General features: G+C 30.9%; 1 long non-coding RNA gene across 1 annotated transcript; it reads left to right on the top strand.

Moving 5' to 3' along the window:
• The first annotated feature begins 3279 nt into the window (after nucleotides 1-3279).
• Nucleotides 3280-14236, top strand: LOC139425379 (uncharacterized). The gene is made up of 2 exons (XR_011636618.1): nucleotides 3280-6913; nucleotides 13296-14236. It is a non-coding gene; the product is annotated as an uncharacterized lncRNA (long non-coding RNA).
• The last annotated feature ends 1534 nt before the right edge of the window (nucleotides 14237-15770 follow it).

Raw genomic sequence — 15770 nt, 5'->3', positions numbered from 1 at the left:
AAAGAAGAGAAATATGCTCATGATATTGAAAAAAAATTAAGTTTAACTTATGTTTCTACTGAAATCACGTTTCCTCGCGTTGCTTCTCTTTCCAAATCCTCTGTTAGTTCCACGCATAAATACTGAACAAGATTTTTCGTTAATCGAAAAAAAATCATGAAATACATCACCATGAAGACTAAAAGCATATTTTCTGTTTCTATATATCGGTCTCCCATACCCTCCAACTTATGAGGATTTTGAAAAAAATTCTTTCTAGTGGTAGCGAACCAAAGTAGAAATTTTTAAAGCAAATGGATCTCTCATAAAACTTTTATCAGAACTTGAGAATCTAGCCATATGGCCTGCACTTTTATAAGTAATAGTGGACAAGTTACGCTAAAATTAATTTTTTTAAAATATTAAGACATTAATTTTGCTACCGTCTGAAAAGAAGATTTCTGAAACTACAGAAATTCCGTAGCAGTTGGAGGGTATGGTCTCCTCCGAGGACTTAGCCGTCTAAAATAATTACTAATCATGCGATCGCCATTACTCTACTGAAAATACCAGTGGTTTTCGCGTCGACCGAAAAGAGCGCTCAAGATCGACTAAAACTTGCTTGGAATACCAAAAATCGAGCAATTGGCGGGGAAAGTAGAATATCAGGTAAAGTGGCGCGGCTTCCAAAAACTCAAATCGACGGTCGACTAGAGCTCAGAATACCGGCCCCTGTCAGCTTTATCGTCACATTCTATCGTCTGGTATTCCTTCTAGTTAACCATCTCCCACAATGCACTGCGATGAGGTTCTGTAATTGAGGAAACATTTTCGTCATATATTTGAGAGGTCCTGTTTCGTCACAAATCACATGATTTCAGGAAGAAATGATTCTTTAAATTGACGAAACACTGCTCAAGGATTGATGAATCGTCAAATGAGAGAGTTCTCTTTCTGAAAGTGTACTCGTTCACTAAGTGTGCATTATTATTTTTACAAAATAAATGCTAATTGAAATATTTAAATATAAATACTTTTAGCTTATTGAAGAGTATGAGATTACACAAAAAAAAAATAAAAAGATGCATTTATTTCCTTTTTTAGTTATTAGAAATAAATATTTTTATCAGGAAAGAGAAAAAAATATATAAACTAATGCTTTATCCCTAGAGTATATGTAAAATAAGGAATGAAAATAAAGCGATTATTTTAAAATTACTTTTATTTTTAGAAAACAACAACTATTTTCTACTTTTATATATACATTTTTATATTAGCAAAATTAATCGGAATTCTTTTTTTATTTTAAAATGCGAAAAATCAATGTTTTTATTTTTATTACACCAAAAAATTTTAATCCTTTAAGTTTATATATTTTTTCAATGAAAAAAAAATGCATTCTATAAAATTTAGTTACATTAACATTTAAAATACTTACAAAAATGTTTTTAAATCTAAAACTTTGAATTTCGCTTAGTTTGCTTCTTTTTAATCTTCATTTAATCGTATTGAATTATTTCGGTAAAATAACTTAAGATCATCAAAAAATAATTTTTGTTCTGAAACAAATATTTAAAATTTCGAAAGTTAGTTTTGTTTAATAGAAAAGAACATCCTGGTCATATAAACAACTCCCTTTAATCCATATAATTTAAATTTAAAAAAATATAATTTCATTATAGTCTTGAAACGATACTCTCACTCACGCATAGAGGGCAGCACCATCAACCTGGCTTAACACAAAAAAGTCTAATATTTAACATCTCTTGAGATAGGTGAAACAACCAGATTACCTAATTAAACCACATTCCACGGTTAATTTGATAAAACATAACTCATCCACAACCTAACTCAATGCCCATTTCTTAACGAAAATCCTAGCTCTAAAGACAAGTTAAACTTCTTCTTCATGGTTTTGGAACCACGCTAGTTTTAAATGGTTAAGAAACTGTGTAGTTTTGTATTCATGGTTCTTCAATCATGGTAGTAAACGGTTTTAAAACCGAAAAGGTAAAAACTGTTCCGCACCATAAATTTTACGAGTATTTGGATGAGCAGACTACTGAAAGTTATTTTAGAATGAAAATTCGAACAGTGTTGTTTATAACTTTTAATTTATAATTTTTAGTTAACAAGTGATAGCACTACATTACAATGAAAAAAATATGATTTAAACTTATATTAAGAACTATTCCACGTAAAAAAAGAACTTTGCTATATCGTTTTGTTATAACTAAAAATTGTTATTAGAACTTTTAAATATACTTTAAGCATAATGCAATTGATGCGTAATAACCATAAAATATATTTCTTGAAGTTTGACAAATCACTCATTTTGTTCTATTCCAAAAATATTGAAAAAAATATCAATATTATTAATTTATGTAAGATGCAATCAGTGTAAACACATTTGCAAATTTTATTTTCTACATAATTAAATATTAAGTAATGAAAAAATTGCTTATATTTTATTAACTACTTTAATGCGTATTAATATGGACGGTGGAAATATCATGTTTTAGTAAAAAATCTCCTTTAAAGACATTCTTTGAGAACTTTTGAACATATGTGGGCATTTTCAGAAAATTTGACGCCTATTATTTAACATGAAACTGGATTTAAAAGATTCCCCCCATAAATTATCAGCTCCATTGTTTCTTTAATACGAAGTGTTGAACTATAAAGTTTTGGTAAAAACAAATATCATTGAAAAACATTCTTTGAGCATTATTTTACAAATGAGGCCATTTTCTGAGAATTTTAGACTCACAGATTTTAATATGAATCCAGTTTAAAAAGATTCACAATTTTCAAAAAATTTAAAAAGCTCTATCAGCTAAAGCTCTATCAGCTCTATTGCTTCTTTAGTACGAACTGTGGAAATATGTTTGGTAAAAAATAAATCTCATTTAAAGATATTCTTTGAGCACTATTTTGCAAATGAGGGCGTTTTCTGAAAATTTGACTCACTGATTTTAACCTGAAACCAGATCTAAAAAAATTCGCTTTTTTCAGAAAAATTTAAAAAAAAATCACAAACTGCCAGCTCTATTGCTTCTTTAATATGGTCTGGATATATTTTGTTATGTAAAAAAAAAATCTCATTTCAAGGCATTCTTTCAGCATTTTTGGACAAATATGGGGATATTCAAAAAATTTGGCTTACAAATTTTAACATGAAGCCAGTTTTAAAAAACTCGCTCTTTTCAAAAAATGTAAAAAAAAAATCACAAAATGTCAGCTCTATTGCGTCTTTAATACAGACTGTTGAAATATCAAGATTTGTTAAAAAAAATGTCATTTAAAGACATTCTTTCAGCACTTTTGGACAAATATGGGCATTTTCAGAAAATTTGACTCACATATTTTAACACGAAACCAGATTTAAGAGATTCACTGGTTTCAAAAATTTCACAAATTGTCCCCTCAGTGGCTTCTTTAATATGGACTGTGGAAATATCACGTTTTGGTAAAAAAAATCTCCTCTAAAGTCTGAATAAAGTAAATATACACTAGTTCCATTTAAGTGCTAATGCCCGGTATGCCCTCAATCATTATTTTTTTAAGGTTCAGTGCCAGTACACGCTATACTCTATACTAATGTTTTTTTTAAAAAAGTTGAGTGCCACTGCCCGGTATGCATTTAACCGGTATTCCGAACACTGATGTTTCTCCTAATCTATTCCCAGCAGATGTTATCATATCGAATAAATATAATAATATCAATGAATTAATAAATATAAAATTGGATATAACAAATGTCTCAGACATTCACCAAAGCGACTATGCGATTGTTGGCATTTACCGGTGAAAGTCGAAAAGTCGACATTCCCTTGATTTCGGTAATTCCCGGTAACATATACACATCTAAACAGTGTTGATATAGAATTTATCATTTGACATTCAAAGGTTTAGAGTTAATATTCAGGAACCAGTGAAATTCAAACTATCACTGTCTGGAAGCATTCATTATAAATAATGAAATATAATTCGCACGCTTTAAGCTGCTAATATAATGTCCCTGCTCTCAGTCGAGATTTGTGAGATGATTTGTTTGAAAGACTTGCCAATTATTCAACGGTTGAACTGCAGAATAGACTTGGCTCTAAAACTCAAGATTAAGTCCTATCATGCAATAAACTTTGGCTGTTCTTGATAAATACAAATGAATTAGAGAAAAAATTAAAATTGTAAATGTTATATATTTTTTAAAAGATTAGGGGCTCTATATTCTGCTCGCTCTGCTCCCAAGCATCAGTTTCCTGACCCGATTGTTTCGCATTTATCATGATTTTTTTTATTTTTAAATTTAACATTTTTAAAAAGAAGCAAAAAAAGAAAAGATAATTTTTTAATGAAATATATAATTACGTATAGGAAAATATTATTACTATGCTGACCGAAACAAAATGAGCAGTCACATGGATGAATGGTAAAAAAGGAATTTATATCTCAATTATAATCAGGAAGCTGAAAATATTAACCAGTTAAAGAACAATATGCATATAAGGTGTTCCATAATGATGACCTTTAATGTATATTTTTCGAATAGTTACGAAAATTGAAGACAAAAGAGTATGCACATTGGAGATCTGCAAATTACTTTTTAAGCAAGAAAAAAGCAAAAACGTCCCAGATAGTTGAAAATAATAGTACAAGTGGATGTGATAAACGAAAAAAATGGTTTAACTTATATTCAACTCCTTTATGTTTCTTGAACGTTTTTTGATTCCATTCATTTTTGATAATGATTCGAATAATATGATGATAAAGATTCGAAAAGTAAATATTAAAAAAATGCCTTTTTTTAGTTCCAATAGAGAAAGTGACCACAACTGGTGACCACAACTGGACGTCTCACTAGTGAAATTAATGATTCTAGTTGAACTATTAAAATTTTTTTGTCTTTAAATGTTTATATTTGTTAACTTTTTTCGTTAATTATTTGTGGTTCTTCCAAAGCTCACCACCATATTCTCCAACGAGTTAGTTTCAGAAATCTACGTTCCACACCCATAAGACATTGTAAGTAAAGCATCCTTATTTTCAATCATTTATTATGAATTACTTATCCCGAGTAGGAAATGTGGATTTGATTGTACTTTCGATTATTATCTGTGTCAATTTATGTGCTTCATGTCCCCCACGCCTTGCACGAGAAGTCGAGCACTTTACGGTAGAACAGTTTAACGAGGACCAATACCTCGGTCCCTACGCTGACTGATCAAAGTGGTCACTCACCCGCTTACTGACAGCAGCCTGTGATGCTTGAATTCGGTGATCTACTGGGAACCGTGTCTTAACGATCAGTTACACACGGTTACACACTCAGACAAAAATAGTTAATACTTAAAATCATTTAAAACGTGCCTTTTAGTATTACAAAACAATTAACCAATCAAGAGTGAAGATTGCAGATGCACTTCTATTCTAATACAACCGTCCTTTGTGCTTGCGTTTGCCACCCGTAGAAGTTGCATCCTCGTACTACGTAGAGGTGCAGAGCAGGAGTTAGATTTTCATTAATAGGTGTTAAGTTGTAGACCTTTTAAGAGTTTGGTACGGGGAATAGACTCTGAACCTTGTTCCAACACGAGTATTTGGTCCTCGAAATATCTAAAATGCTATTTCTAAAATATATTTATCTTCAATTTTTATTATGAGTTACTTATCACGAGCAAGAAATGAGCATTTGACTGTACTTTCCAATTACTATCCGAGTGAATTAATACGCACCATGTTCCCCTAAATGTTGGTGTCAGAAATCTACATGTCTCTCTGTGAATTTCTTTTTGTTACATCCAGTAAAACAGACTAGTGCAAAAGTTGCTTTAGAAAAATTAAACAAGAGCCTTAAAAACATCTCTGATCGTAATGGTGCTTTTTATCAAAGAAGTTTCAAGACTTTTTCCAGTTTGAAATCATTGAACAACTTTCTAATAACACTACTAAAAGAAAACACAAATATTTTTAATTCTAAATAAATAAAATTTCTTGAAAAAAAAATGCGCTAAAAAGCGCAGAAATTTCAGAAAAAAGTATCAATAAAGGAAACGAAGGAAATAAAAATAAAGAAATGGTTTTGTTTTTATGGCTACCGAGGCTGGTACCCCCTGAAGACGTCGTCTTCGGTGCTAAAATGATTTATTTTTATTTTTTCCCCCTTCGTTTCCTTTATTTCTAATAACACCTGGTATTCCTGCTGAATAGAAAACATTCACGATATTCTAATCCCATTCTTATGAAACCATCTATAGCTGAAACAGAGAAGCAGAAAAAGTCCGTAAGCAAACTCCTGAGAATCATCAATCGTATCATTTTTTCCAGTAGAAGTGCTATTCCATTAGAGCTAATGATTGGAATCCCAATAAAAAAAATTGAAGATGATCTATGAATTAGAAAGAACTTAGTCGAAGAGTATGATAAGACGTTCATGAAAAATCCCACATCTACTCGACGAAAAGTGTAGCAACCTATTTTACAGATTCAGGATCAGGATCGTATTTCATAGATTTAAAGCATCACAAAACTAAAAGCGTAAAGAATCTTTTAAGTACAGAACAGTTGATCTAGTTGCGATTCAACGTCCACAATTTGGAATTGGTTTGAAATTCAGACCTAAATTTCATGGACGGTGCATAATTGCTACTGTAAAAGATAATGATAGATATGAAGTGCAAAAAGTTGGACAACATGAAAGTCCCAATTTGACATCTTTAGTTGGCTTTATGGAACCGTGGACTACCTAGTATCATTCATATTTTGTAATTGTTTTATTACTATTTTGCATACTCTCTTGTTTCTTTTTGTATATTTCTAGATTTCTCTTTTCTGTAATCCCCATTAGAATGGCAGATGCGTCAGGTGAAGTTACCGGGACCTAGATGAGATTTGTCATTCCCTGCTAGAAAGCGCTAAAAGAGATTATTTAAAGGTAAAGGAAGTAAAGTTGCAGTTTCAATATAGAGCTCTGATAAGTATGTAGCGGGGCTTTCAGTGACGACAAACTATGTGTCACTCTTAGTAGAATCTTAATGATTATCTGAGATCTATTTCCTCTTGTTTGGTTTGTTATTAAATATTTAGACTTGTTAACTCTTTTTTCATTAATTATCTGTTTGAATTAATGTGCATCCAATCTCAGTTTTCTCGACCTTGGGCTCTGGGGTGCAGGGGCAGATATTCCGGTCAGATGGTCAGCCGAACGTGGAACCCCCAGTGTTTAGCTCCTAAGCATGCTTGGTACTCATTTATCGACCCACTGAAGGGATGAATGGCTGAGTCAACCTTGCTCGGCCCGAGGATCGAACCAAGGACCTGTGGCACGACAGCGCGAAGCGCTACCGCTCAGCCACCGGGTGTCAGAGCAATTTCTAGATTTAAAATTAATAAGAGAATCCATTTTGAGCAGCCATGAATTTATGTACAGGGTGGTCCCAAATTCATGGTACAAACTTTAAGGGTAGGTACAAGACATTGTAGCAATCATTTTTTCTTCAGAAATGTGTGGGTGCAAGTGACCAGGTGAGGCCCAAACACAAAAAAATGAAGGACAAAGTGTTTATTTAAAGTGTCGTTGATAAGTGTAAGGTTTACAAAAACTGTTCAAAAATTCGTCCACCAGTAGCGATACATGCTTGACAGCGTCGGTGGAGCGATTGGTGTATATGTTCAAAGATGCCAGGTATTTTGCGCACACGTGCAGCACCTTCGGATATTCGAGCAACGAGATCCCCATCTTTGTCAAGTGGAGTCGCATAAACTAGATTCTCCAGATGTCCCCATAAAAAGAAATCGAGTACGATAAATAGGGAGATCACGGTTACCAAGGGACTGGTCCACCAAGCTCAATACATCGCTCCCCAAACGTGGCATTTAGGTAAGTGCGCATCATCAGTGCTGAAGTTGGATGGCGCCCTATTATGCTGAAACTACATGCTGTTACAAATGGTGTTATGGAACATCCTGTAGTAGTTCTGGTGATATGGTTCCAGAATAATAAGATTACATTCTCCATTAAGTCGCGTCGGTAGTAAGTATGGGCCAATCAAAAAGTCGTTGACAATAGCAGCCCACATATTCACGCAGAATCGCTGTTGATGCGCAATGTGGTCACGTTGTATGTTGATTCTCGGTTGCCCATACATGGAAATTGTGCGCATTTAAGACACCATCACGTGAAAACGTCCCCTCATCGGTAAGTAGTACAAGGGCTATGAAATCCGGCTGCAGCTCACATTGCCGTACCACCCACAAAGCAGAAGTTCAGGTGGAGAGGAGAGTGTATCGGATTCAGCGCTTGTACTCGCTGAAAATGGAAGGAGTGTAAGCAATTTTCTTTTACCCTCTACAAACAGTCTGATGACTTACACCTACGTGATGAGCAACAGCTCTTTTATACAACGTTCAAAATGCTTTCTTCCAGGCTTAGACTGCGTACAGCTCTTCGTCGATCAGCTTCATGTGTGTTGACATGGAACGAACTTGTTTCACGAAGTTGACTATGTAACTGCTGAAAAATTCTGTGATCCGCCATTCGTCGATCAAGAAACTGTGCGTGATGCATTCATAGAGCATCTCTGCCGTTACCATTTGCTCGGCCGTTCATTGCAATGCTTGTTTGCTTCTTCGGTATGCGTAAAGTCTCCCATCGTAAACGTCAGAACAATTGCGAATGGGACTTTCCCCTATTGAGATGCATGAATGCGGCTAGATATCTACTGTCTTCTACAGACAACGCAACCAACTGATAACTCGATTTCTTTTTTCATTTATTTCCCCTGTTTGAGTCTCACTGCGTCATTTACTTCCATATATTCCTGTACAATAAATGATTGTTACAATGTCCCGTACCTACCCTTAAGATTTGTACCATGAATTCGGGACCATCCAGTATAAAGACGCGTATGAGACATTCTATTCTGACTCCTACGAAACATGAGACATTTCATATATACTAAGCCATTTTCTACTACAAGCTGTTCCATGAAATGCTTCCTCTATTGCAGTCTTTAGATACAACAAAAAAAGTTTTTCTTTATTTTTTAAAATAGTCTGCTAAATTAAAATTATTCATCTTCAAATAATTTTTTGAAGACAGTTGTAAAAAAAAGCAAAAATAAATTTTTTTGGAGCTCAGAAAACTAAACTGAAACTAAGAAAACTAAACTAAAAATCAAAGTTTATAAATGCAGTGAGGCTCGAGCTATTATTATTTCAAAGGACCACTTATTACGATTTTGTTCTCAAGATTAAGGCTCAAGATCAAGAATCGATTGAGTAATAAAAATTTTGATTTTTGAAAATTAATCATAGTAATTTGTTTAAAATCCGAATTTTTCCTTAACTATTATTACAATGCAGTATCAAAAATTCACAATTCTAAGATGAAAACTATTTTTTGCTTACAAAAAAGCTAAAGAAAAGAATTTTTAAAACAGAAATGCTGCGAGTAAAATTTTTCAGTTGATCTAAAGAAAGATATTAAAAGGTCATTAAGGGCTATTTAAAATGTCAAAAAATAGAATATTGATACCAAATAATTAACTTGATTTTATTGTTTCATAATGAAATATAAAATGTCAGTGATGTATATTTCTTAATTTTATATATTTACATAACTGTTCCTTCATTTAATAGTATAATTTTGGTTCCAACACAGAATTAAACAGAACGCCTTAAAATTGTTCTAATTTGAATTGCTTAAAAGTTAACCACATATTTCTGTGTTATTGCCATCTGATAACTGATAGCTAATTTGGAATGTTGACACCTCTGATGATTTTTTTAATGCATAATATAATATGTAACTATTTTATTGCATAAAATATGCCATTACAGATATAATATGAAATGAAACGGATACTAGTCTCAGCAATACTTAGATAATAGAGAAAATAAAGATCTTCAGTGTTCATGCTGTAATATTATAAGATAAAAAAAAATGCTTAAAATTCAAATTTTTAAAATTATTCGCTACAAGTTTCAGATGCAATTTCCCAATCGGTAATTATATATTGAAAGATAAGAATATTTTAGTTTAAACTTTTTCAAGAACACGTGCATAAAAGAAGACAAACATCTGTTTGCAAGCGTTAAAGTGCCCTATCCTCTAAGGAGACCCAATATTTATCCCTCACGCAAAGCTTAAAGATCCAATATTTTTCTTTCAAATAGCGCAATCAAAGTTTTCAAAAAAAGTTATATCTCGAAAAGTGTTTGCTCACCAAGATTAAACATGAGCTGTTATTGAGAATACTAAATTCTTTTTCAAGTTTATAAATATAAAATATCTTTTTTTAAATCTTTTTTTGAACGTTTTTTTTTAAAATTTTCAGAAGGCTTGTGTAAGTTACAGTGATAAGAAATACAGGCAGAAAGAAATCAGCTAAATTTTCAGGAAAAAAAAACTGCGTTTTAATTCTATAAAGAATAGTTTTCAGAATTGATTGATATGTAGTTAATTCGGTTTTACAATTCAATTTATGTTCTAAACATACTTAGATATTACAAGTTTCATTCCGAATAATATATTTTTTCCTCTTTTGCTGATTTCTTAAAATGCAAATTTTCTGTCATTCGGTACGTTTTTAAAAAAACTATTTAATGTATTAAAATATAATTTGTAGAGACAGGATTCGAAAATATCGGTTGTTAATTGCAATTTGAACCTAAAAATTAAAATTACACCCAGTTGTCATTGTTGCCGCTTTTCTTTTAAGATACCTTTGCTCCTGCAATTCAACATCTGGCTGAGCTATACGACCGTCACAATGTTATAAGTATTAACGTTACTCACTGGAAGTTGTGGGTATGACGTAACCTACTTCTACAATGCTTTTAACCGTAAAATCTGTATTTCTCACTTATTTCGATCCATCTTTCACCATTAAAAAAATTACATATCCTGTTTCGTATTCGCGGGATTTAAAATTCTTTACAACGTGATTAGAATTCACGCTATTTAATAATCACGCATAGCGATTTGTTTTCACGCAATTTAAAAAGTCACACATCGTGATTAATATTCACGCTATCTAAAAATTACACATCATGATTCGTATTCACTGATTTAAGAACACACATCTAGATTCGTATTCACGATAATTAAAAATCATTCATTGCGATTCGTATTCAAACAATTTAAAATTCATACATTGCGGTTTGTCTTCACGAAAATTTAAAACCACACATCAATTTAAGAACTACCCATTTCACTATCTAAAATTTCCACATCGTGATTCGTATTGACGCTATCTAAAAATCAGACATAGGGATTCGTATTCATTCTGTTTAAAACGATGAAATGAAGGAAAAGTTAACTGAGCTAATTAAGACTCAAAATAATGTAGAAAAAAATGGTGCACATTGTTTGTTAGGAAGGAAGGATGAAATATTAAACTAGCCATTTGATAAATTGGAAGGACAAGAATGCTGCTCAAATGATGATTTATGCTGCGAATGAAAGTATAATTACTGCCTCAATAGAAATCGCAGCTATTCGGCAGAAAAATAAATACTAATAGCCATAAAGTAGAAAAAAATATTATTTAAATTTTCGGTTTTCTAAGTTGATTTTTGGAGCAATGAATTTATTTAGAAAGAGAAAGTTTACCACATTTTAATTATGCATTTCTTTTTCCCGCATTTATCAAGCTATTCCTTTTAATAAAGTATATGTAAGAAGTTAATTTAAGTTATTTTATTTTTCAAGTTGGAGATTGTTTATATGTTTTGTATCATGTATATTATTTATACATTCCAAGTTTTTATTTTTTCTTTTTGAGTAAATTTGCTTGTAAGCAATTTTTTTATATATACGGAGTTAATCACTCAAAACTCTTAATTTATTTAAATTTTGGCATCCTTAATTTGTCTTAAATCTTTGTTTTGCCTTAAATTCTAAATTTGCATTATTTTAATTCTTTATTCTTCGTAAATTTAGAGAAAATTTTGTCTTTAATTTGTTTTGGGCATCCAGCTTTGATCTAGGTATATGTATTTTTTAAAAAAATCTAAGTTTAGATGTTTGTGCATGCATTTTCAGATTATTATTATTTCGCAAAAGTTTTTGTTTTATATAATTTTAAAACTATACCTAGAGGAACCGTTTTGGTAACTAAGAAACAAATATTCAGTTACCATTGACTCCTAACTGTAACATTCTAATTTCTAACCCTGGGTTGAGGGTTGACTTTCTTAAGGTATAATTCTACAGAGTAGACCTAAATTGTAACAGAGCTAACTATGGAAGAAGAATTTTAATTATTAAAACTTTACAAGAAAAATTATGAAATCATCTCAGAAATTGAAATTAATTTTCTAAAGCTAAATTTAAAAAATAGTTTTTAGTCGTTTTCAAACTTATTCACCTTTCGCCTACGGCAGGTGAAACTCTTGGTTCAGAATAGCAGGTGCTATCAGGAGCCGTAGGCAAAAGGTTAACAGTCAAATAAAATTTGTTTTATCTACTTCGAGGTAATTATCAAGTTATTAATTAATGAATTAGAACATTAAATATGTGGCAAATTCTATTCGTCCTACTATCTTAGTGCTTTGTTGATTGTAAAAGTTTACCTTAATTTAAGACTTTTTCACCCAACTTAATGAGAATTTTGATCCCTTGCGCTTAAAAAAGCTAATTAAATAAACTAATATATTCCGAAATGTCTGAGAAAACATTACATATTACAAGTATTTTAGGATAAAATTTAATTGCTGGATTAAAATTGTAATCAGAAATCGCTTGAAGTTTAGATTTGAATACACATTTCATTATTGGGCTTTTAGTATCTTAAAAGTGATACTTCCAATTATTATTCCTTATCGATCATTTGGCGATTTTCTGCAATTCTTTACAATTTGTTTTTGCCTGTACTAAAAATTATAATACATTATTTTTCAATCTAAAAAACTAAATACACAAAAAAATTGAGCCTGATTGGCCAGTGACTCTTCGAGTAGCTTCTTTGTAATTAAAGGCAATTAAAATATTTATAATCATTAACCTCAAGTCAATAAGAATATGATTTTAAAAATTTTGGTTTTAGAATTCACATTTGAGTAAAAGAGCTTATAGCTGATGTAAACGGTGATCCTACTGTAAGGTTATTAGGGTTTATAAATGTTTACATAGTTTATAGATTTTCCGCTTAAAACATCTGAAATACTATGATGCTGTTTTAATTATTTATGGCATTTTATTATTATTATTAGCAGTATATTCATATTTTATTTTTTTAAATTATTTAAAGTATTTATTCATTGCATTTTTTGTTGTTTTATGCCACTTGTCAGTACTTACAAGCCTATTTTAGGGAAGAGAGGTGTGTTTCTTCTTGTCGTTTGTGGCGCCCACCATGGCCCAGAAGTGGACTTCTGTAACATGCATACGTCGCAGCCTGCATACGCCACAGCCGGAGGACACATTCCCACATCCTCTATCAACCCGAGGATTATAATTTTGACCTGGACCAGAGCACGGTCAATATTCAATCCAGCACCTCCCGAGGTATTGATTGGTTATGGAAACTTGAAGGACTTTGCAACCCCGACAGATTTAGCTGGCACCAGTCACCATTTTGTACACGGAGAGTCTTCGATTGGCAGGCATCGAATTCATGGCCTCTTGGACATGGGCCAAATACCCTATACCAATTAGGCTAACCCGGTCCCTTATTTATTTATTATTTTGTTATTTAGAACCGATAGTATTTAATAGAAATTTAAATTAAGAAAAATCATAACATAAAAAAATACAATTTTATTTTTAAACAAATTGCGTATTTATTTTTGTTGAGAATTTTAATTACCTAGATTTTAAAAGCAATTTTATGAGAAATATTCAAATCAAAACATTTTTTAATAAAAAGGTATTGATTATACAAATTGCTTGATTTGTCTGTTAAACTACTAATTTTTACATGACTTGAATATGAGTCCATGTAAGTTTTTGTAGTTACAAAATTTTAAATTATAACTATTGGATAAATTTTTAATAAAGCTATAAAACTCAAACAAAGACGAGCACAATTCATGGTCTGGATTTTTTTAATTAACTTTTTCGTAGGCAAACATGAATTTTTTATTAGAATTAAGTTTCGAAAGAGGTTGTTTCAGTTTTTTCTGATTAAAAGTGTCTACTATGTACAAGTTTAAATTATATAAAGTAAGGTTTCTTAGAATTCATTACCAGATTATGTATGTTACAAAAATAAACCTGGATTTATTAAAAAATAATAAAAGTATCTTATTTCTTGTCTTTGTTATTTTTCTAAAATTTCTTTTTCATACAGGTATAAAATATAAAAAAAAATATTGTGTTACTTAATTCAAAAGTTAAAAGAATTAAAAATATATAAGCAAATAAACCTAGTTCGTGGATTTAAAGAAAAATAGCGAAGTTTCCTTTCAAGTCCATTAACATAGCATAACTTTTTAATATTTAGAGTCTTTAACATTTTAGAACTGCTATCCTTTAATACAGTATTTTTTAATATTTTTTAGTATTTCATATATTCATTCATTCATCCATTTATTCATCCACAGATCGTAGTGCTGACCAGAACCAGAGAATGATCAATCTCCTATTCAGTACCCCTAGAGGTATTGATTTGTTATGGGAACATGGAGGACTTCATGACTAGACAGATTTAACTTGCAGCAGTAACCATTTGCAACACTACTTGGGGGCGGGCCTCGAACTCATGATCTCTGGACATGGGCTGAACGCCTTATCAACTAGGCCATCCTGGGGCACTTTGCTTCTCATAGAAATAAGATAATAGATGATATTAGCTAATACATAAGATAATAGCAATATATTATTATTAATTGAAAATATAAATAACTTTTGCTTCTTTTCAAATGTAAAAAATAAAATTTTACAAATATCCGAGTCATCAAACACAATGAAAGACTTAAATTTCTAAAAAGAATTTAATCACGTCAGAATAAATGAAGAGAATTCTCTTAATCCTATTTAATTAGAATTTTTCAATTGATTACCCGTCGTTTATTTTTTTAAACACTATTATTCTTTCATAATATATTTCATTATCAAATAGTTAAAGTAACAGGCAAAAAAATAATAAAAAATCTAATCACCAAATAAAGTCTTAAATAAAAGAATTTCATAAAAAAACTAATGGTTTAGGCCATGCAGTTTTCTTTTAAACTAAATTCTTAAGACTTTAATTATTTATTTTTAAAAAATCTGCTGCTTGATTAGTTAGTTGAAGTGGTCTTTAAAAACTTTAAATCTTTTGAATTTTATAATTAAGCAAAATATATAGTTGATTTGGCAGATAAAACTTAATATTAAGCTAGCGTGGCTTGAATTAATTCAAAAAATGATTGTTAAACAGCCAAGTAATAAGACATTCCCTTCTTTGTGAATTTTCAAATTCCTTTAGAAAAACATTTAAAAGAAATTTCAAAATATGCTTGGGAAGTTTATTCTGTTTCCTTAGTTTAATTAGTTTTATATAAGAAATTAATTCCTTTGAGATTCTCCTTCTATATTTCTTGATCTTATTTTGACGCTCTTAATTTGTTTTACTTGGCAAAATGAAAATTGAATTCCTTTCATAAATTTTTCAAAGAATGATGTGAAAAGTGAAAAAAAATTAATTCATTAGAAATATATTTCAAAATAATAATTATAAGCAATTTGTGTATATTTTTTTTCAAAATTTCGCTAATTAATTGAATTATCTCAATAATGGAAATTTAGGAATAATGCTTTGTTGGTTTTAAATGCACTTTAAAATTAGAGTTCTTATACCTTCAAA

Source organism: Parasteatoda tepidariorum, chromosome 4, assembly GCF_043381705.1.
Source record: "Parasteatoda tepidariorum isolate YZ-2023 chromosome 4, CAS_Ptep_4.0, whole genome shotgun sequence".
NCBI lineage: Eukaryota > Metazoa > Arthropoda > Arachnida > Araneae > Theridiidae > Parasteatoda > Parasteatoda tepidariorum.
Note: the sequence above shows the minus strand (reverse complement) of the source record. Positions and strands in the feature narration are given on the sequence as shown.